Here is a 21,852-nt window from a genome sequence, read left to right on the forward strand (position 1 = left end):
GCCCACAGCCCCGCGAGAGCCTTCAAAAAGACTGAATGTTTAACTAATTGTTGTCATTTTTCTCGGGAACCTTTTGTTGACTTTTGATATGGTGCCCCGAGTCTGCCTCATCACTTGGGTCTGTTGCTGTTTCGCCTTGCTGTTTGATCGCTGTCGACCTGAATAAATTGTCAATTGTGTTTTGAAACCTTCTTCTAGCTTTCAAAATGGAGTCAGTATAAGGGGTTAAGACTAAGGTGAACGCGCGGAGTTTGGCCTTTTGGCCGGGTTGTCGGGTTTTCGCCAGCCTGCGTCGTTGGGGCTGCGCCAGCACGGATCCGGCGGTTCAGCTGGCGGGATTCCGGCAATCTGGCTAAAAGGTCAGATTCCTTCAGTCACAAAACAAAGGCGGCTGACGAACAAGCAAGTAAATACAAAGCGACTCAAAAGTACTAGGTGTCGAATGGCGACCAGCAAGCTAATATCTCGGCACCATTCTCTTGGATCGCCAGCGTTTATATACTACTGTTGATTAGCTGGAATTAGCTGCACGTCGGGAACACCCCCGCAGCCAGTTCTGTAACAAAACAAAATCTGACCAGCAGCAGAAGGTGCTTTTACATTTCCTAATCTTCTTTTTTATCTTATTAATCTAATTCTTTAAAAAAAAAAAAAAAAAAAAAAAGGATTAATTAATGTTTTCCACATTTTAAGAATTAAAATATAGGTAGTCCCCGGGTTTCGAACAGGTTCTGTTCCTACGCTGGTGACGTAACCTGAATTTCCGCAAAAATCGGGATTAAACTTTTAAGCACCCCTAAATCTAAAAAATAACTTTCCAAAAAGTCCAAAAGTATTGTATTTTGTTTAATGATGGAGGATACACTGCTCTCTGGTGGCAGCGTTGGGTCTGGCTTGATTGTTGCCTTGCAGACTCGTCTGACATGGATAAAGCACAGCTGCGCTCTAGTTTGGCCCACATAAGTCTCTAAGTTGTTTCAGCTAATATACGTTTGTGTATGCATTCATAAGTAAGTTTAGAGCTACAGTTTGTTGAGTTACGTGAGAGCGATTTGCTATGAGAATTGTAAATACGTTAGCATTCGTAGCATTTAAGCTAGCAGATTTTTACTAGGCATATTAGGCTAATTTAATCTATTAAATTTCAATAGTGTTTAGACTAGATGGATGTTTGAACACCAATTGTTTTGTGTCAATTGTTTTATTGTTAAAATGTGTAGTTTTGAACATAAGTGCACATCTGTGTGTTACAGCTTTACAAATGGTCAAAAATGAAAGAAGCAAAAAGCTTCAAAAACCACAATTGCCTTATTTGCTGTCTGTCAACCTGAACAACTTCACATTTCGTGAGGGCAGAACACGTCATATTAATAAAGTAACGTTAAAAAAAAAAAATTTTTTTTAAAAGGTACCGTGAGGTACAATAGGGTTCTGTTTACACAACAACAACAACACAAAAAGACTGAAGACAAAATGCGGATGAAATTACGGGGTCGTAAAGTCAAAATCACGTAAGTTGAGTACGTCGTAACCCGGGCGCTACCTGTAATTAAAAAAAACTTGTTTATTTTTAAAAATATTTTAAATATAAATAAATAAAATAAACCTTGTTTTATTTATTTATTTAAAAAATGTGCGATCATCGCTGCCAGTGTCTCTAAATTCAAATGGATTGGAAGTCTATTAAAAATCTGGTGAAGGTAGTGGTGGTCGTTCAAAATGTCCACAGCTCACCATAACATAGTAATTCCAGAGGAGAATGACGCAACAGGGAGATTTCCTGTCCATTCCCAGACAGCCCTAATGATTCACAGGGTGAGAAACATTTGGACTAAAGATAGAATTGTTGCTAACACTCTCACAAAAGTTGGCTGCTCGCCTCAAGTTTTGTGCTTTCTAGGATTTGCATTGAAAGCCCAATTACCAGGTGTGCCTTGGACCCCCAGAAATGTTCAGCCACAGCATTCCTACATAAATATAAATAAAACTCCAAGGGCACTCTTCGGGCGCTAGCAGGATTGCATCTGTGTAATGTATATAATCGGCATTTACGGTAGCTTATTTTAGGCACCCTGACAAGCATATGCAAAGATTTTCATTTGCACCTGCAATTTATCGACCTGAGACAAATTGCTTTGGTTGATTTTGCCATCTTTGAATGCCGCGTCTATCAGGCAGTGGAAAAGTGGCAATGAAATGAGCGGCAATTAAAGAATGAATCCTTTTTCCTCAAGTAAACACTTTTACAAATTCCAAAACTAAATATTTTCGTGGCATAATATCAAACCAATTCTGTGTTGTTTTTTTTTTTTTTTTTTGCAGATGTGGACTTCACCAGTATTATCAGAGTGTGTTAGTTTCTATTTTACTTAAGACTTCTACTTCCATTACTAGAGGTAGTCTTCCAAATTTTCCACTGTAAGAACCAGACCCAAAGAGCAAAACCCTTGGTTTACACCGCTTTTATCATCAAGAAAGTATGTCGGTTCCTTTAATCTGAGCAATTGAAAAGAAGAGTAATCAACCAGTCCAGCAATTACCATTAAAAGTTGTTAACCAAGGATGAATTTCCACCGTGTCTTTTTTAAAACTAACTTTCCAGTTGAAATGAAAACCCCAACCGCTGTTCTGTCGCACATCCAAACAGTTTACATCACGTCACATCTTTTTGATTGACATTTCACATATTCAAACTATGGTGTTGGAGAAGAAAGCTAAAATCAATATTCAGACCATTTTGAAATTGCTCTGCCAAGTGCATGAGTTGCCTGGTGAAAAGGTCACTGGAGGTCTCAATCTGACTGACATCTGGTGCCAATTATCAGGCGACGGAGCTAGCGGGGGGTAAGCCAAGCGATCCGTATTGGACCTTCTAGGTTCGCACAAGCAGCCATTCATCACGTCAAGCAGCAAGCCTCCCACTCAAATCCCAAACCAAAGCTCGACCTGTCTGGAATGGAAAGGCAGCCTACACATGCACTCCCCACCACATGCACACCCTACCCTCACGTATGCACAGACCAGCAAATGTCAACCATACGTGTTGATTTTCAGGTGGGCTGACAAGTGAACCCAAACTGCAATTCTTAGACAAAAAGAACAAGCTCCTAGGTGCAAGTGGCCTAAATGAGTTCTCTACGCAGGGTGTCTGTGTCCAAGAGCTTTGGGTAAGAGTCATCCATGAAGGACTCGTAGTGGAAATGCTGCTCTTCGGCATTCAAACGAATGAAGTAGTGCTGCAACGATTAATCGACTAGAAAAAATACAGTAGTTTCTTTTAAAGAGGAGTGCAAGAGGCAAGGCAAGGCAAATTTATTTATACAGCACAATTCAACACAAGGCAATTCAAAGTGCTTTACATCACATGAAGATCATAAAAATCACATTTAAATCAATACAACGTAAAAACCAAGACAAAAGATCGCATTTAATCACAAATAGAATAAAAATAAATATATAAAAATAAAACAAAAATATAACAAAAACTACTACTAATAATAATAATTGAAATCAGCAATGGAGATAAGCACAAGAGGAATAGAAAGCAGGTAGATTGAAATATATAGCCAGTTATGGATATGCAGTGCTAAACAAAAGCGTTTTTAGCCCTGATTTAAAAGAGCTTACAGTTTGAGCATACTTCAGACGTTCAGGTAACTTGTTCCAGAGGTGAGGAGCATAATAACTAAATGCTGCCTCACCCTGCTTGGTTCTTGTTCTTGGAATATGCAGAAGACCCGTTCCAGACGACCTTAGGGGTCTAGATGTCTCATAGGAATCTAACAAGTCAAGCATGTATTTTGGCCCAAGGCCTTTAAGTGTTTTGTAGACGAGCAGTAGTATTTTATAGTCTATCCTTTGACTCACTGGAAGCCAGTGTAGCGATTTCAAAACCGGTGTAATGTGGTCCAGCTTCCTTGTATTTGTGAGGACTCTGGTTGCAGCATTCTGTACTAGCTGCAGCTTCCTGACTGATTTTTTATCAAGACCCATAAATATACCTTTGCAATAGTCCAATCTGCTGAAAATGAATGCATGCATAAGTTTTCCATGTCTTGTTGAGTCAGAAGCCCCTTAATTGCAGAAACTGCTTTTTCAGCCTTGTCTGTGTTTTCCGCCATATGCAAACATGAAATGGGTTGTGTTCTGTTGTTGTTGTCGGAGTGTCACCATGTAAACGGCCCCCTAATCTAATTGATTCTTGTTTTCGGGCAAATCTTGGTTATGTCGATTGCGGTCTTAATGCAAAAATCTTATGGTTTGACCTATGAGTACCCAAGTAATGACCTCACAAACTTCAATATTAGTATGGATTTGAACTTGAATTAGCCAACAGTAACTTTCTTTCGAATTGATGGTTAGAACTTGAGATACCTGCATACACTATTACAAACACCCACCTATGTTATATGACTCTAATAATTTTGATGTATTTGTAAATTGAACACTTAAATTCTTGTTGTGAATGCAGAAAGATAGGAGTATAATGTTACCATGCCTACTCAGCTATTGAAGTGGCAATTACCTTGTAAGGATGCTACGCACTTGCAGTTTTCTGAAAAAAACATGACATTATTGTATCATTATTTTGAAAGCACAAAAGACGGCAATCTGGAAACCAGGTTGCAGGTTGTTTCAGCGTGACATTTTACAGAGCCAACCATCCATACGCCCGCAATCAAACATATATCATCTGGCCTCAGGCTTCAGGAGTGAACAGCCTGAGTCGGGAATGAGGAGGGGGAAGAGGAGGAGACGCCTCTATGTTAATAGCTTCTACAGATTCCGCTTCTCTGTCTTTTTCCAGTTGCTCAGCCACAATGTCACGATTAAATCCCCCGAAGTCGAGGTGGATTTCTTGGGGCGGGCTCGGTGGAAACCGCATACTGTATAAGCAGGAGCAAATTAATGCAACTCCGTACTCTTGCGGTTAAGACTCTTTAAAGTCTCGTGCGTCATGACCTCTGGGAGAATGCATATCCAACATACCTTGAACATTTAAACAGTCCTTGCGTATGCTCTGGCATGAAGAAAAATCCAAATGATGAGTAGTGTGTCATTAATGCATTTCTGATCTGCGGAACAATGTGCAAAAGAGTCTCTAGAGAAAGATTACAAAAGCCTAAGAAGGAGACAGGACCTTATTAACGGGGCCTGGGATATCTGGACATAATATCCGCCAAGTATGGTTTTCTCAAGTTTCTACCGTGGGTGCTGAAAATGCCACTCTAACCGACACACTGACATTAAAATTAATTAATAGGGCAAATTCACAGCGCCGTCACAGAAAGGCAGGTAATTTGGCCAAATACACCCACATGAAACAAAAAAACTGGAGAGTGAAAAACAAACAGCACTTTAATTACAAGGTCACCACATGAATTGAAAGTGGCCATTTGCTGGTCGACAGTCTGAAGCTCATAAATACATTTTTTTCAATATATAGCGCAGGGGTAGGGAGCCTTTTTGACGGAGAGAGCCAAAACACTCAACATACTTTAAAATATAATTCCACGAGACATACAGTGTGTGGGTTTCTATAACACAGACAAGACTGAAAAAGCGGTTTCTGCTCTTGCACTTCTTTTTAAAAGAAACTGCTGTATTTTAAGCCAAAACAACTGTTGTGTTTGATAGAACAATATGTCTATATGCTGCCATAGCAGATTCATCGCGCATTAAGCCCCCGAACTATTTTTAATTTGTCCATTTTACCCTGGAAACCCCCGTTTACAGACATCGCGCGACCACTTTTGTTTCAACCCAGCCATAAAACGAAGGTAATTAATTACATCTAATATTCAAAATGTCTGTCATGTTTAGCTTGGAATCATTAATTGATGTCTAATATTTCATTTAAAAAAAAAAAAAAAAAAAGACTTTAAAAAATTATTCACTCGCATATTTTAAACTTTAAAAAAAAAATGGCGTCCGTAAAAAAGTCACGGGTATCTACTTAATAACTATCGCTTACCGTAATTTCCCGAATATAACGCGCACCCCCCCCCCCCCCCCCCCCAAAATCAACTTGTAAAATCATGGTGCGCATTATAAACGGGTACATGGATGGAGATATATATATATATATATATATATATATATATATACACCAATTTTTTTTTTATTGACACGGCCACGTTGTGTTGAAGAAATGTATGCGGCGATCCGTTGCCAACCATTACGGTACGTGACGTCACCATTTTGTTTCGGTAATACTTCACTCTGATCTGCCGAATGATTTCGTCTGTTAAATTCTGCTTTTTTTTACTCTTCAGTCTGTTAAATTCTGCTTTTTTTTACTCTTCATGAAGCGCAGAATTTAGTTTCTTGAACTCATTTGAGTCAATGTTTATTGCAGCTCCGCAACTCGGACCATGACAAACGAATGCACACAGACTTCCTGCGTGTGTCCGTCAACTATATTTGTCCCTCGGGAAACTCAAACCCAAATAACAATAGTTCCTATTGTTACTGTCGTGTCGACAGCAATGAGCTCTCTCGGATTTCCGACTTACGTTCTCACTTTCATTTTACCGTATCAATCCATGGAAGAAACATTTATTTATCATGATGAAACAAACAAGTTATGCAGCAGCCTTTAAAAGAAAAGTCACATCTGTTTTGTTTTCTCCTAGGTTCTGGTAAGTTGGAGAAGTTGTCAGTTTAATGTAATGTTTTGAACTACCAAAATGCTATGCTTGTGATGTGTTTCACCAGTCAGTAAAATGACATTTCTGTTTCTGTACACGAGCTCTGTTGTCTTGTATTCTTCTATTCATTGGTGCTAAAATTAGGGTGCGCGTTATAAACGGGTACAATAATTTCCCCTAGATTTTACAAGTAAATTTGGGGTGCGCATTATACACGGGTGCGCCTTATATTCGGAAAATTACGGTAACTGTATTTTTTTGTTACTGTTGCATTTTCTCCAATATGTTAGATGCTAAATAATGGATACAAAGAAAAATTGAAGGAAAAAAAAACGTTTAAAAGGGTGAATATATGAAAAAGAAAATCTCGACCATTCCTTGATGTCTGCGATTTCTGTGTCGCGACCTTTAGTATATTACCATGTTTCACCCATGAAATCCCCGAAAAATCCAGCTGTGGCCATTCACAGCTTTTTCTTGACACTCAGTGATACATGCTACATGGAGTTTTTGGATCGAAACAAGGTATGTACGCGATAATATCTCGTTAAAGTCATGGTGTCTGTAATTCTGCTCTCGTGTTCCTCACACCTACAGATAGGGTTTTACTGTTAAAAAAATGTTTTTTGTTTTTTTTTAAATGCCCTCCAGTTCAAATTTTTCTTCCCCCAGAAAACTGGGATTTTAAGCTTTCCAATGATGTGTCACACATGCATATTGGACAATTTTGAAATTTGGCCAAATTGGGGGTCTAAGAGCGGAACTTCAATTCACCTGAGTTTTTTCCGCCATATACATTTTCTGTTGCCAGCTTGTCCGAGTCGGCTTTATAATCACTGTTTTTTTTTTTCGTGAGCGCATTTGAACTCATCATGCGGGAGCAAGAGTGAGGGCACACTCGGCTTTTACGAGCAGTCGCCGAGTTGTGATTGAAATAAATCTTTAGAAAACAACAACGAAAGCCTGACATCGCTACTTAGTATGTTACAATGGTTGCGCACTCACCGCTTGAAACATACAAATGGAAAGATGGTGTGGCACCTCATATATTTCCTGGAAGTGGAAACCGCAACCAGGGAACTTGTATATAACAGTAGCCGACACAGGTGGAGCCTCTCGGAGCAGTTGTTTCGTGAGTCTTGCTCTCCTGGAAGTGGTGACAATTTTGAAAGCGAAAAAGTAATGGAAGTCAAACTGACTGTGCACCTCTATGCCTTGAGGTACCATGTAGCTCACTTTCGTGGTTTAATTTTCCCCTACGCATTTTTATATACTCCAAACCACTCGGCATTGAGGTGGGAGGGGCCAGCCTCGCTGCTGGCTAAGTCGAGATTTAAGGCAAAAAACTATACTAACACCCATCTCTGCGCAATCCGCGACAGGAGGACCACCAATGGGCACTGAGTTGAAGCATATTATTCCGATGTATGTTTGAATGTCCAAGAAAAATGTGTGAATGGACCATTAGGTCATCAAAGCTCGTTCACGTAAAACGAGCCGGCCGGTTCCACATTAAAATTATGCATTGACGGAGAGCCAGATGCACTCATCAAAAGAGCCATATATGGCTCGCGAGACATACGTTCCTGACTTTTGAAATAAGAGTATATATGTGTTGGATTATTGGCTAACAACCAGTTCAAATGGATTACACCTTTATCACCATCAATGTCACCGAAATTAATGAAACATGTTTGTCTGTCAAAACTGGTCAGGAACTTGCAGAATAGTCATTAATGATACATTTACGCTGCACAAGAAAGGAACTCAGAGTAAAATGACCGCAATCAAAGGATTTGGACTCAATCCATTTGAATCAAGTGCTGTTATTCACTCCAATCATTTCACTGATTGGTTCATTGACAATAGCACAAGATCAATCAGCATTTCACCCTTCGGTTGTGCAAAGCACTAAGGGAACCGCTAACACAAAGTACTTGCCATTATGTGTGATGATTAAACTGATTTTTACTTCCTCTAACTTACTACCTGGTGTGAACAGTATGGCAACAGCAAATAACTGGCCTTTATGCGTCAACATACAGACTAGGAAGCAAACCTATAAACCATTATTTTTCAAAAGTATGAATGTTTAAAATGCAATCACTATCATCCTCCTCATCATCATCACTTGATTCTGGTATATAGTCTCTATCACTGTCACTGTCATACATCACCTCTGCTTCCACATGATCAACATCTTCATCACTGCTTTCCCTGAACAGAAGATCTTGTATTTCCTTCTCTGTCAGGTATTTTACTGGTTTTCTGGACATCTTTTTTCTCACTCCCTGAGTGCTACAACTTCACTTGTAGCTAGCTAGCTAGCTAAAAGCTTCGCTCTAGTTGAAAACAAAAGAAATCTGCTCAGCTAACAATTAAAGATGTAAATTAACATTGGCTACGTGTTACTCACTTGTTAGCATGCCAGAGTAACCAAGCTTGAAGCAGAATGGCATCTGTGGATGAAATGGGGCAGAGTATGCGGCCAGTCTGAATGTTGTTTCTCTTGAAAAGTGTAAAGAGCGTCTGAATTAAACACACTAACACTAACATCGGGTAAATTTCACTCATACAATATTTACTCTCTATCACTAACGTCGGGTGAAAATCACCCGAACGCATGCCTCTTGAAAAAACTATAGCTTGGAGGAAGGAAACAAATATACCATTAATGACATCAGTGAGAAGCTTGAAGCTACCCAGGAACCCATGTAACTAAGACGGCAGCAACACAATAAAAATCACATGACAATGACTGTATGGGTGAAGATCACCCAGGTTTAGTGTATAGCTATTCTGCCTGAGACCCTGAGCTTTATGCGCTATGTATTTAAAAACGGTGCAAATATCGGTCCGATAATTATCGGTCCAATAATAGGAATTATAACCCTAACCCTCCCAATAAATCCAATAGGAATTATGACGTCATCCCAATAAATCCAATAACATTATATATTATCGGGCCTATTAATAATATTTTTGGCACGGTGTCGGATTGGGATGTGTGCGTTTGTTTCCACTCCTGTTTTGCCAGTATGCAAAGTTTTGTTATTGTTCTAGAGGCCTTATTTTTCCATCACTGAGTGATGAACCTTACTATGGCAATTAGCAAATGTTTGCATTTTACAGTGTTATGTTTACAAGTTATTGAGAGGCCTTTTGGTTATTGATAGGCTTGCTGTCCTATAATTGCCAGGTTAAGAAAGTTGTTTCATGGACCAAGACGACAAAAGTCTCCTCTCCTGTTGCAACAAATGTTTTATCTGCTGACAAAGCACAATGCCTGTTGGATTGTTTGTTTTAGTTCTGTGTAGTGCTGCAACGATTAATCGATTAACTCATTCGAATAAAATTTTGCTGCTTCGAGTATTCGTTTAATTAAAGTGGCGCTGTAATGGTTTCTTTTGAAAGTGTTTGCCTTTAGTGTTATTGATTTAGGTGGATACACTGCCCTCTAGTCTGCCTCATTCACATGGCTGAATCCATCTGCTCCCTGTTAAGACCAACATACGCTGAGTTTTTGCTCGAGCTAATGTTTTTTTAGTGCATTCGTAATTTAGTTTAAAACTATATTTAGCCAATTTTGATGGGAATATGTGTCTGAACCATTTGTTTAGAGCACTGTATAAATAATTAAAAAAAAAAAAAGTATTTCATAGCATTTAAGCTAGCGGACATTTACTATGTAAGTTAGCTAATTGTTCTTCTTTTCTTGTATTTTAATTTTTTATGTTCCTTATCCGATTACTCGATTATTCGAACTAACTAGTTCATCGATTAATCGACTACTAAAATAATTGATAGCTGCAACCCTAGTTCTGTGCGTATTGTTCAGGGGAACACATCGTCAATGATAATGACTGATTGATTGTGATTGACTCAAAATATATTTATTTGAAAAAATTAACATAGGCACTTTATTTGAAGTCAAAACTGTTCTTGTCTTTGTTTTGTTCATTATAACAATGTTTGTGTCATCATGAAAATTCTGGTTAGGTCAAAGGCAAATCTATGCTGAATCCACCACTCGTATTTTTGACCAAAAGGAGCAGGAAATTATCGATATCGGTATTGGTTTCAAAAAATGGATATCGTGCACCCCTAATTTCCAGGTATATATACAGATCAGTTAAGCCAAAGACATGCTGTAAACACTCACTGGCGGTATTAAACATATCACTTCATTCACAGCTATGAAAACTCCTGGAAAAAATAACAAACTACAGGAACAGCAGCTGAATGATGACAGCTGCATTACACCCTGTGGCCCCGACTCAACAGATTTGCCAAAGCCTACTGAAAAGTCCCTCGAGATGAATATTTATTTACCTTCAGTAAATAACAACGTCAAAACCGGCTGATTTCTGTACTCTGGCAAAGGTCAAGTTGGCTTCCAATAAATCTGAGGTGACTACTGGTGGTACACCCAGAATGTAAGTGCTTTTGTGATCCCCCAAAAATAAAATAATTAAATGTACAGTGGTACCTCAGCATACGATTGCTTTGACACTCTATCTTTTCGATTTTTCTTTTCGAAAATTTGACCCGCCATTAGTTTACACATCCGACGACATGGTCCAAATACGACGATTTATGACAGGCGCCGCGGTTTCTTTGTTTTCCCGCAAGACGGACGCACGGTGGATTGTTTTGTGAGAGAAATCAACACGGGTTCCAAAAAGGTTAGTCCAGATGGTGAAAAAAAGGAAAAAGGTGACGCTCACCATTGAAATAAAGATGGAAATAATAGAAAAATATGAGCGTAGTGTGCGCAACTGTGAACTGGCTCGACAATGCGGCCAATATGTCACAACACTGAAATAAACTGCACACGAATATCCAACAGCGCCCTGCACGGCGGCAGTCAACAGCAACAACAAATAATAATATGGCTACAATGCAAGCATGCCTTACCTATTTGAAGACACTAAAGGACAGTCATCTTCATTTTCGACCTCGAATTGAATTTCCGAAAAATATCACAGCTTTTTTCTAAAGAAAAAAAAAAATAATGCTAATTCGTTTTTGTGCCATGTTAACACCTGTTCTGTCAAAAGTTTACTATTCTGTTCCAAAAGTGCATTATTCAACATGACCTGGAGGCAAGCAAGGTGTCAGGCGGTGTTATCAACAACAACAAAAAAAACGTTTTCAACACATATATTTGATACAAATACTTGTTCTCCCCACTGTATTTAATCCCCAAAATGTAATAAATATTGTTTCAATGTTTTATTTATTTATTTATTTGTAAACCCTCCCCCCAAAACATTTTATTTCCCTCCAACACCAGGGGGTGCTGCAGCACCCTCAGCACCCTACTTCCCACGCCATTGGTTCTTTCAATAAATGGGAACCAGTTGCTTCCCGTGGCCATGGCAAAGCCTGCTGGTAGAAACACTTATTTTTGTTGCATCATATTTTTAAAGATTTTGAGGCTATTTTATGACCAGTCGCTTAAAAAATATGAATTAATTCTTTCTCTGGCTACGATGCACTCTCCCACTAAGTTTGCCGAATAAAGCCAAATACAGTGGTAGCTCGACATACGATCACTTCGACACACGATTTTTTCGACATCAGACGTAAAATTTGACTCGCCATTTGTTTCTACATCCGACGTCATGCTCGAAATACGACGGCATGACAGCACCGGAGACAGACTTTCTAGTGAGAGAAATCAACACAGGTTTCAAAAAGGTTGGGTCAGGTGGTGAAACAAGGAAAAAGGTGACGCTCACCTTCTGAATGAAGATGCAAATTATAGAGAAATATGAGCGTGGGGTGTGCATCCGTGAACTGGCGCAACAATACGTCTCCACGGTCCTCCTCCGACCATTGTTCGCCAGTCTTTAGAAGTTGACAATCATTATTGTGGTTACATCGCCAAAGAAATCGCCAGCTTTGTCAGGTTTTTATCATTTATTTCAGAACTTATCCGACACAATACGCCTGCTGTCCGCCGCAATTGATCGTGTACTCAAGAAAACATTAAATGCGAAAGTAAAGTCAACTGCACCGCTCCTCTCTTTTTCACTTCAGTCACGTGGTGCGTTCAGGTACAGAAAAAAACGTCCACCACATTAGAACCCGATTTGTTACATTATTACAGTAATCATTGTTACATTATTACAGTAATTATTATTATTATTATATTATTATTCCAATTTTTATTTATGAATTAAATGTTTTGCTATGTGTAATTGCCATTTGTAATAGTACCAGCAGTATTTATTAAGGATTTAGTGTAGGTTTTTGGGCTGTGGAACGAATTAATGGGATTATAATGTATTCTTATGAGAAAATCCTGCTCGACATACAACCATTTCGACTTACAAACAAGGTCCTGGAATGAATTAACTTCGTATGTAGAGGTACCACTGTAGACCGATTTCTGTGAATTGTTGTATGGATACAATGATGAAAAAAAATCCTGCAAGTTGTACACGAAAGTGTACGATCCGCCTGCGCTCGCAAATTGGAAGCATTGAGCTTTCGTTTTAGGCCCAACCTCGATCTTTTTGAAAGACGTGCCGCAGCTTCCCCTCGGAGAACCTGCACCAAGGAGTTCTCCCCTTTCCCCAAATATTTTTCCATTCCCCCGTCCAAACCGTGGGGGCCCGTCTTTCTGGACACACTGTGATTTGCCCTCATTCATTCTTAATTTGTGCATTTCAGAAGCGTACGAGTGAGGGGGGAGGGCATTAGGCAGCACTAGCTACTCTTTAGAGTCCAAACGTGTGGCAAGACCAATGTGAAGAGAAAATATGCAATTTTCCACTATGTGAAACTGATCGGTCACGCAGTTTTTACAGGGTACTCCATGGCTCCTGCTTGATTATGACCGTGTGATGAGTGGGCTATTTTGTTTTAAACAAATTCATGACGGCACTCCCACATTACATTCCATATTTGGTACTTTTAGGGAAGCACAAGTACAGGCATATTCAGCGCCATTGACGGGAATAGACGTCCAATTCATTTGAACATGAAGTGGCTTGGAGGAGCTGAAGAATGAGGGCTGATTTATGCTTCGCGTTGCGGTGACGGTAGAGCATTGGCTTACACCCTACGTCGTCATTGAGCATTCGAAATTCTGCGTCAAGGGAACGCGTTTCTCTGTAATTCACCGCCAAGCCACTAGAGGGATGTGGCTTTGTCTCTGTACAGTTTTGGGGGACTTTTGTCAAATTACTTTAGTTTTCTTCCGGTCATAGACAGCAATGGCAACAGAGATAGAACATGTGTATAGACCCCACTCACTTGACGTCACAATCACGCCTCCGCGCCATATTGTCCGTCAGGTCGTCGTGTTTACGCATTACCGCTACGTAAATTCCTCCTATTATGGCGTGTTTTTCTGCTCGTTGACATTAATAATCATAATAGTGAAGGCGTGTGTGGCGGTTGGTTGCAGTAACAGAGAAGTTAGACGGAGAGACTTGAAATTCTACCGTATTCCAAGACACCCGGAGAGGAGAGCAAGATGGACTGCTGAAATTCGACGAGGAAACTGGGCACCAAACGATCACCACAGATTATGTAGTAGTCATTTTATATCTGGTAAGATGCATTTAATATATATTTAGAGGGTTTTGGGCTGACAACCACAATTAAGATCATTGCGAGGCTAATCGCCGACAACATACAGTTTCAAATTCAAGATGCTTATTTCTTCCACCATCATTACATTTTGAATAATATTTAGCTGGTACCAAGTGAAAGAAGCTGGCCTCGTCTACGGATCATCAGTTAAACAGGTGTGTCCAAACCTTTTGCAAAGGGGGCCAGATTTGGTGTGGTAAAAATGCGGGGGGCTACCTTGGCTGATTTACATAAAACAATATATTTAAACAAATTTTAGCAAGCCCTTCTGTGTGTCACATTTGCTTCATTATTTTTTTTAATTCATAATTTCAACAGTCTCGTCTTTGTGGCGTTCTTTCGACACTCGGGCTCTTGCGAAATACTGCTGCTGTGAAATTAAACTAGCTTCAAGTTGCTATAATTTCTCGCTGCGTATCTTCCCTGTAATGTTGTCGTACATGTCAGCGTGTCTTGTTCGGTAATATCATTATCGCGTCATATCGAACTCTTTGAAAACAGCGACTGTCTCTTTGCAAATGAGGCAGACACAGTTGTTGCGTGTTTTATTGAAGAAATAGTCCAATATCCACCTATCCTCGAAGCGTCGGCCATCGCAGTCAACTTTTTTTTTTATTGATTGTCGCCATTTTAGAAAATTGGAAGGGTCATACGGGGTAATGTTGCTTAGAGTGCTGTTCTTAAAGTTTTTCAAACTTTCGTGAGAATAGGCTGATTTTGTGTGGACAAGATAGTTGTAGATATCAGGGTAGCAGATGTCAGGCAGAGAGGGCGAAGACAGCGGGTCGAAAAATATCGATTTAGGCATCAAATATGGATCAGGCGAATGGATAGACTGAAGCTTTTCCACATAACGCCTTTTATGCAACGCATCCAATGAGTTTACAGCGTCTGAAAGAACCGGGGCTTCCATGAATTGCACTATAAATTGCACGACAAATTGAAACCATTGAGAATACGGATAAACAATGACGGACAATATGGCGGCCGGATACAGCGACACGTCATTCTGTGACGTTGGTGAGTAGGGTCTATTTGGAGCTGCAGCTAATCAATAATAGACAACAAATGTTGTTCATACAAATGTTGAAGCGTAGGCCACACAGAAGACGTTTGCGGAAGTTGTCATGGGCGGATAAGCGGACCAATCACAGTCCTTTGGCAGTCACGACACGACACATGAATGTGACGCGTAGTCAGGATTTTTTGGAGGCGCACATCAGGCTATGGTGAGTTAAAGACGAGCAAGTAGCGGGAGCATGCTAACAGCGCTAGCACACAAGTCACAAACAGGTAAACTTTCAAACCCGTTTTATCGCCAAGGGCTTACGCCAGTACACTAGAACTAGTGTAGTTAATCTTACTTTTAAAAAGTAATTAATTAATTGCAAGATGAAACGCTAGAATGTAAATCTTCTGCTCATCAACATTGAATAAATGTTGATAATACAAATGTTGAGACGCAGGCGACGCAGAAGACTCTTTCGAGGCGGTCTGGCCGACTTTTGATGTTCTAGACTCGGGTGGAGACAGCTAGCTGTGGCGGCTAGCTTCAAACTGGCGTCGAGCACTGCGTCCAAGGTCTGCAAAGCCCTCCAGCCCGATTTGTTTGCTGTGTCCTACAACCAGCCATAGCAAATTTCTGGCTCTATGAAACTTCCCAAACTGCGTTGGGAGCCTCGATTTTAACGTTATCATAAAAAGCACCGAGGCACTCTCAATCAGTGATGATGTATCGTGTGTGAACTGTCTGTTATCGAAAATTAAAGATCAAAACAACTCTTTTGACACTAAACCTGTGCTTTATTCTTCATATACTTGAAGTGTGACACGTAAATAAGTCACAGACTGACAGCAAACATATGTACACAATAAATGATGAAGTGCACCAACCAAAAATACGACACCAGTTGGCAGTTTTTGGCCGACTGAGTCACCGCTTCGTGTGGCCACTCTATTCCGAACACACACGTCTCGGTGGTTCCTCCATTTTTTTTTTTTTTCAATCGCCGACCTTGCCATTTGGCAATCATAATAATGTCTTGACTAGACTTGCTCTTCGATGATACTCCCGTCGGCTTGGTCAATTTTTGCGTGTAGAAAAATAATGTTTTACAATGGCGGTGATTTCACGCTGAACCGGAAACAACAGTCTGAGCGAACCAATCACAGTCCATTTCCGCCACATCATATGCATATATGACGTGAAGCTAGGCTGACGCTAGGGTTTGAAAAATCAATAGGAGGGCGTCAGTCTACGGCGCAGGGTCGTAAATCGGGTCAGGTCTGACGCGGAAGTATAACTCGGCCTTAAGAGTTAAATGAGACACTTTTATGGTGGAAGATTTTGGTAGCAACTTGTTGGTTCCTTTATATTTTTTATTTTTTGACATTGACACCTTTTTGAAACGATATCTCGATTCTTCGCAGGAGCATATAGATAACCTTTTCGGACACAAAGTATCACGATATATCACCATTTCGATATTTTGTCACACCCCTAGTATCTAGATAGATATTGAAACGGTTTCATGCCAGAGATTCCCAACCCCAGAAAATAAGTGATGTCTCTTTCAGGGCAGCCCTTACACATTGATTTTTTATATCGTTCATTTTCATTCTTTAAAAATGATGGCTTTTTCTTGTGATAGTTCTTTGTGATTTTGATGATGCTTGAAAAATAAGTTTTTCTTTTCTTGAAATAACAGCTATTTGTGACTTTTTTTTTTTTTTTAATCGGTCCGAAGACCCCTACTAAAGTTCCACATGCAGGTACTATCACCGTCAATGCCAGTGTATGAGTTAAAATGGAAATGTGCATTATCACCGGTGCTAATCCTCGAAGACATATCAGCCCGGGCAGAGGCGTAGCAAGGGTCCGCGGGGTCCCCAGGCAACATGGGGCCCTTCTGTGTCACGTGACACACATACATACTCGCGCAGTATAATGAATACAAAGGTGGGGGAGTGCGAGTGCGCGCTGCGTGCACTTGCAGTCATCTTGGCCATAAAAGTGGCGAAAACTAAGCACTTTACACTGACTCATATGTCGGGCATCAAGCATCGATAGCAACCGGTTCTAACACTCCGATGCTCCAGGAATCGTTCGAATTTTTAAAATTTCGATTCCTTGTTTCGATGCCCTGACTGCCGAGCAGAAAAAAATTGCTCCAGTTTAAAGATTGATATTTATATACAAGTTATAATTAGCCCTGTGAGATGTTCATTAATTTGAAAAAATGTTGAGGATTTAGACTTTAATATAAACTATGCATTTTTTTGTACCCTGCATTTTTCTTTTTGACCCTGCCTCTTAAAAGAAATGGAATCGGGAATCGTTCGGAACCGGAATCGAAACGTGGAATCAGAATCGGAAACGGAATCGTTCAATTTCAAACGATGCCCAACCCTACTCATATGGATGTACTTACATTCGTTAATGAACGCACACATTTTAACAGGTGGCCGTCCTCTGTTCGAAATGCGCACCCAGTAACGCCTATCCTCGCTCCCAGAATACGCAGCGCTTGTGACGTAGGACAATAACAGGAATGGTTGCTATGGGAACGTACGCATACCCAAGGAACCTTGCCAAAAGGAATATTAAAATTGCAAATAAAATCCTTTCATTCATTCATTTTCCATGCCGCTTTATCCTCACGAGGGTCACGGAGGTGCTGGAGCCTATCCCAGCTAACTACGGGCAGTAGGCAGGGGACACCCTGAACCGGTTGCCAGCCAATCGCAGGGGCAAATAAAATCGTTTAGGATAATTTTAGATGCATATATGTTATATTTTTCTTACAGAGTATTCGACGAGGAATACGATAGACCCATTAATAGACTATTTGGGAAAAATCACCATTTCTTTAAGTAGTCACATAAATAATAAAGTGGCCTGTAAAAATCAACGTAAAACAACTCAGCAAGAACTTTCCAGAGACTACTTGGTGAGTCACTCTTTAAACAATCCTGTGGTATTTATAGCTGATTGGACTTTCTTAAGCATATATGGTCTACGTGACATGATTAGTACTGATTGGGATTGATAACAAAATTGTAAGATAATCTGCCAAATGATTTCATAGTATTGAAACACTCCCTACACTTGACGCTGCGACAGTGCAGTAAAGCTGCGTGTGCTAAATCTGTTGGCCCTTTGGGGGCCCCTGCTGGCTGGGGGCCCTAGGCAATTGCCTGGTTTGCCTAATGGGACGCGACGCCTCTGAGCCCGAGTGTGAAGTGGCTAGGGCACCTGTCAACACAATCGTGGCGAGGTAAACATGGAATACAAGCACAAGCCAGCAGAGATCGCTGGAGGGGGAGAAATCCCCTCCCTGCTTTTTTGGCTGCAAAGCTGAGAGATGCATGTGCCACGTGGGGGTCACGCCTGGTTGGCAGCACGAGGATTTATAGCCACCCCCCCAAACCCCTCTTTTCCCCCTCCTTTGGCAGTACCTCTGGGAGCTGCTGGATCTTTCAGGTCCCAGGGTAAATATATGTTTTTCTCCATGGAAGACACATTTTCCAACCACTGCTGAAGTGGAGGATGGGGGGCTTAAAGGCAATGGGGGTGGGGGTGTTCCGCTATAAGAGAGACAGAGTGGTGCTGAAATTTTCCCCTCTTCCAGCTACATCTGGCACTGTTTATCACCTGGCCTGCTGCTTTCAAGCAAAGGGGAAAGGGGGCGGTGCACAGGGAAAAAAAACGGAGTTGGGGTAACGAAGGGGGAAAGCAGTGCCAACGTGTGGCCTCCGGATAAATTAAGCCTCATCTCAAGACGGATTTTACTCTGGTAACGCATTTGTGTCAGTTACAGAGTCCAAGCTAAACAAACTAATGGTGCTAAATGCAGCAAAAGTTAACTTGTGCACGTTGTGCCGTGATGTCACGTCCACGAGAGATTTTAATATTCACTCTCTCATCGTTTTCGTACATATTCGCACATGTACTTAAATAACTTTTTTTCGGACGAAGTCCCAGGTTTTTTTTTTTTTTTCCTCCATAGTTTGGCCAGGGGTGCGACTTGTACTCTGGACGGACTTATGTGTGAAATTATAACACATTTTAATATCATTTCACATGTTATTTTCACACTAAACCGGAAGAGGGCGCTCAAAGCCTGTTTCAACATTGGCGATAACTTATAAAAACAACTGAGAAGGGCTCAACAAAATGGCACCAAACCTTTATGCAATAGTAATGTGAATAACTCTTAATAGCTATGTTACGTTAACATAATAGGCATGTTCGGAGTTCGTTGTTTATGCGTCGTGTAACATTAGCGTACACTTATATATCCTGTTGTTCTATATTCTATTTTTATTATAAAATTCCTTTTCAAGATGATATGTCTGTTCTTGATGTTGGATTTTATCAAATACATTTCCCCAAGAAATGCAACTTTTTCCTCTTCATTGCACGTTTTTTGGCTGGTGCGACTTACACGCAGGTGCGATTTTTAGTCTGAAAAATACAGTTGTAACATTAATACAGTAGGTCATACATTTTCTATCACCAAGCGGAAATGTTAATAAGCATAAGGACAGTTTTTACGAGTGCAAGCATGACGTCAAGATGAATATACGTCACTAACAGTACTTTAACATCCAAGTATTTAAAAGAACGTGCGTATCTTAAAACTTTTTCCTGTCACTTCACGTTGCGAGGGATGAGCTTTTATAAGCACGAATTTTCCTTTCATATTACAGTGATCCCTCATTTTTCACTGTTTAATGGGGACCACAAACCACGGCGGTGAGTGAAAAACCAGGAAGTAGCACCCCCCCACCAAAAAAATTTGTTTAATGTATTTATTCCGATTTAGCATTGGAAAGAGAAAGATATAGGACATGTTTTTCCACTTCTTTTCCCCAAAGTATAGTTAAAAAATAAATGTATATATATTTTAGGGCTGTCAAACTATTTAAATTTTTAATCGAGTTTATTACAGCTAAAAAATTAATTAATCGTAATTAAACGCAATTCAAACCATCTATAAAATATGCTTTATTTTTCTGTAAATTATTGTTGGAATGGAAAGATAAGACACAAGACGGATATATGCATTCAACATACGGTACATAAGTACTGTATTTGTTTATTATAACAATAAATCAACAAGATGGCATTAACTGTATTAACATTCTGTTAAAGCGATCCATGGATAGAAAGACTTGTAGTTCTTGAAAGAGAAATGTTAGTTAAAGTTTTAGAAATTTTATATTAAAACCCCTCTTAATGTTTTCGTTTTAATAAAATTTGTAAAATTTTCAATCAAAAAATAAACTAGTAGCTCGCCATTGTTGATGTTGATAATTACAAAATTCGCTCATGGTGCTGAAACCCATAAAATCAGTCGCACCCAAGCGCCAGCAGAGGGCGACAAAACACTGGAAAAACACAAGTAACAAGTGGATATTACACTGTGCTGTCATTTTAATCTGTTTGAGCAGGGCATATGTGTTAGATGCGTCAAATATTTTAACGTGATTAATTAGAAAAATTAATTACCGCCCGTTAACGCGATAATTTTGACAGCCCTAATATATTTTAACAATTTTTTTTTAAGCACTTCAAATGTAATAATTATGATAAGTTTTAAACATGTTACTGTCCCACCGAATTATTTTAAAACAAGATTAACGTAGTAGTAGAAAAATGCTTGGCTGTATTAAATGTGTCACCGAGTGAGTCTACTCAAATCCGCTCAGAGCTGCTCACTTACACACGATGAGTAACCACAGCAACTGTTTAACAAGTTAAACGATTGACGCATGCGGCGTTTCAGAAGTTCGTGACTCTGGCAAGATCAAACACATTCATCAGTCAATTATCGTTAACTTTACTAAAAAACTCCAGTGCACGTGCAGTGCCTGTCTGACAAACAAAGAGCAGGGAGAGGGAGGGAGCGAGAGGGAGACTGCTCGATCCTTGGGACAGCTCATCTGTATTTTTTTTTTTTTTTTTTTGAAAAATAATCCGCGATGGACTGAGGGCACCAAGTTTCAAGAGCGAAGTAGCGAGGGATCGCTGTACTTCTGAAAATGACAGTTACAAGGCGTTGGGCATTCAGATGGGTTGCTTTTCCACACAGCATCACAAAGCGACAAGCGTGGGTGGAGAATATTGGCATAAGACAATGCGGCCCATTGAGAGGCCCGCCGAGTGGGCCCAGAGAGTGGGTCCGGGTGCCTCCGGCTCCTCCGAGAACAGCTGATAGTGCACAGAGGCGCAATTTACAGTGTTTGTTCGAAAATGCATGAAGCAGAGCCTCTGTCTCTCAGCGCACAGTCAAAAGTGACTTTTGTTCTCCTTCAGCTTTGTTAGTTTGCGCAAAGAAAACCCTGGAAAACCAATGTAAGCTCCTTACAAACCATAAAATGTTGCTGATAAATCTTTGACTTGGTGCATGAATTTCCAATTCATACAAATTTTCAGCAACAAGCGATGAATTTTCATTCAAAGTTCTATCTCGAAACATTGAAAAATTGATAGGTGAGCGATCTAAAAATCCTGAGACGGATATTAAGGAACATTTCATTTCCTTCACTGCTTCTCTTGGCTGCTTCTCATCCAACCGGCTTCCATTAA

The 21,852-nt window shown here is 40.1% G+C and overlaps 1 protein-coding gene across 12 annotated transcripts in view; it reads right to left on the reverse strand.

Moving 5' to 3' along the window:
- The window catches only part of pald1a (phosphatase domain containing paladin 1a), a 124,000-nt gene that overhangs the window by 43,046 nt on the left and 59,102 nt on the right, over positions 1-21,852 (reverse strand). Inside the window, exons 19-20 of one of the 12 annotated variants that reach the window (XR_009061797.1) lie at positions 9,067-9,109; positions 8,828-8,992 (exon numbers count right to left, since the gene is read on the reverse strand). The exons of the other annotated variants lie outside the window; for them this stretch is intronic. The gene's annotated coding sequence lies outside the window, so the exon portion shown is untranslated. The remainder of the gene's footprint in view (positions 1-8,827; positions 8,993-9,066; positions 9,110-21,852) is intronic. 12 annotated transcript variants of the gene reach the window in all.

The sequence above is a fragment of the Corythoichthys intestinalis genome, chromosome 21, assembly GCF_030265065.1.
Source record: "Corythoichthys intestinalis isolate RoL2023-P3 chromosome 21, ASM3026506v1, whole genome shotgun sequence".
Classification (NCBI taxonomy): Eukaryota; Metazoa; Chordata; class Actinopteri; order Syngnathiformes; family Syngnathidae; genus Corythoichthys; species Corythoichthys intestinalis.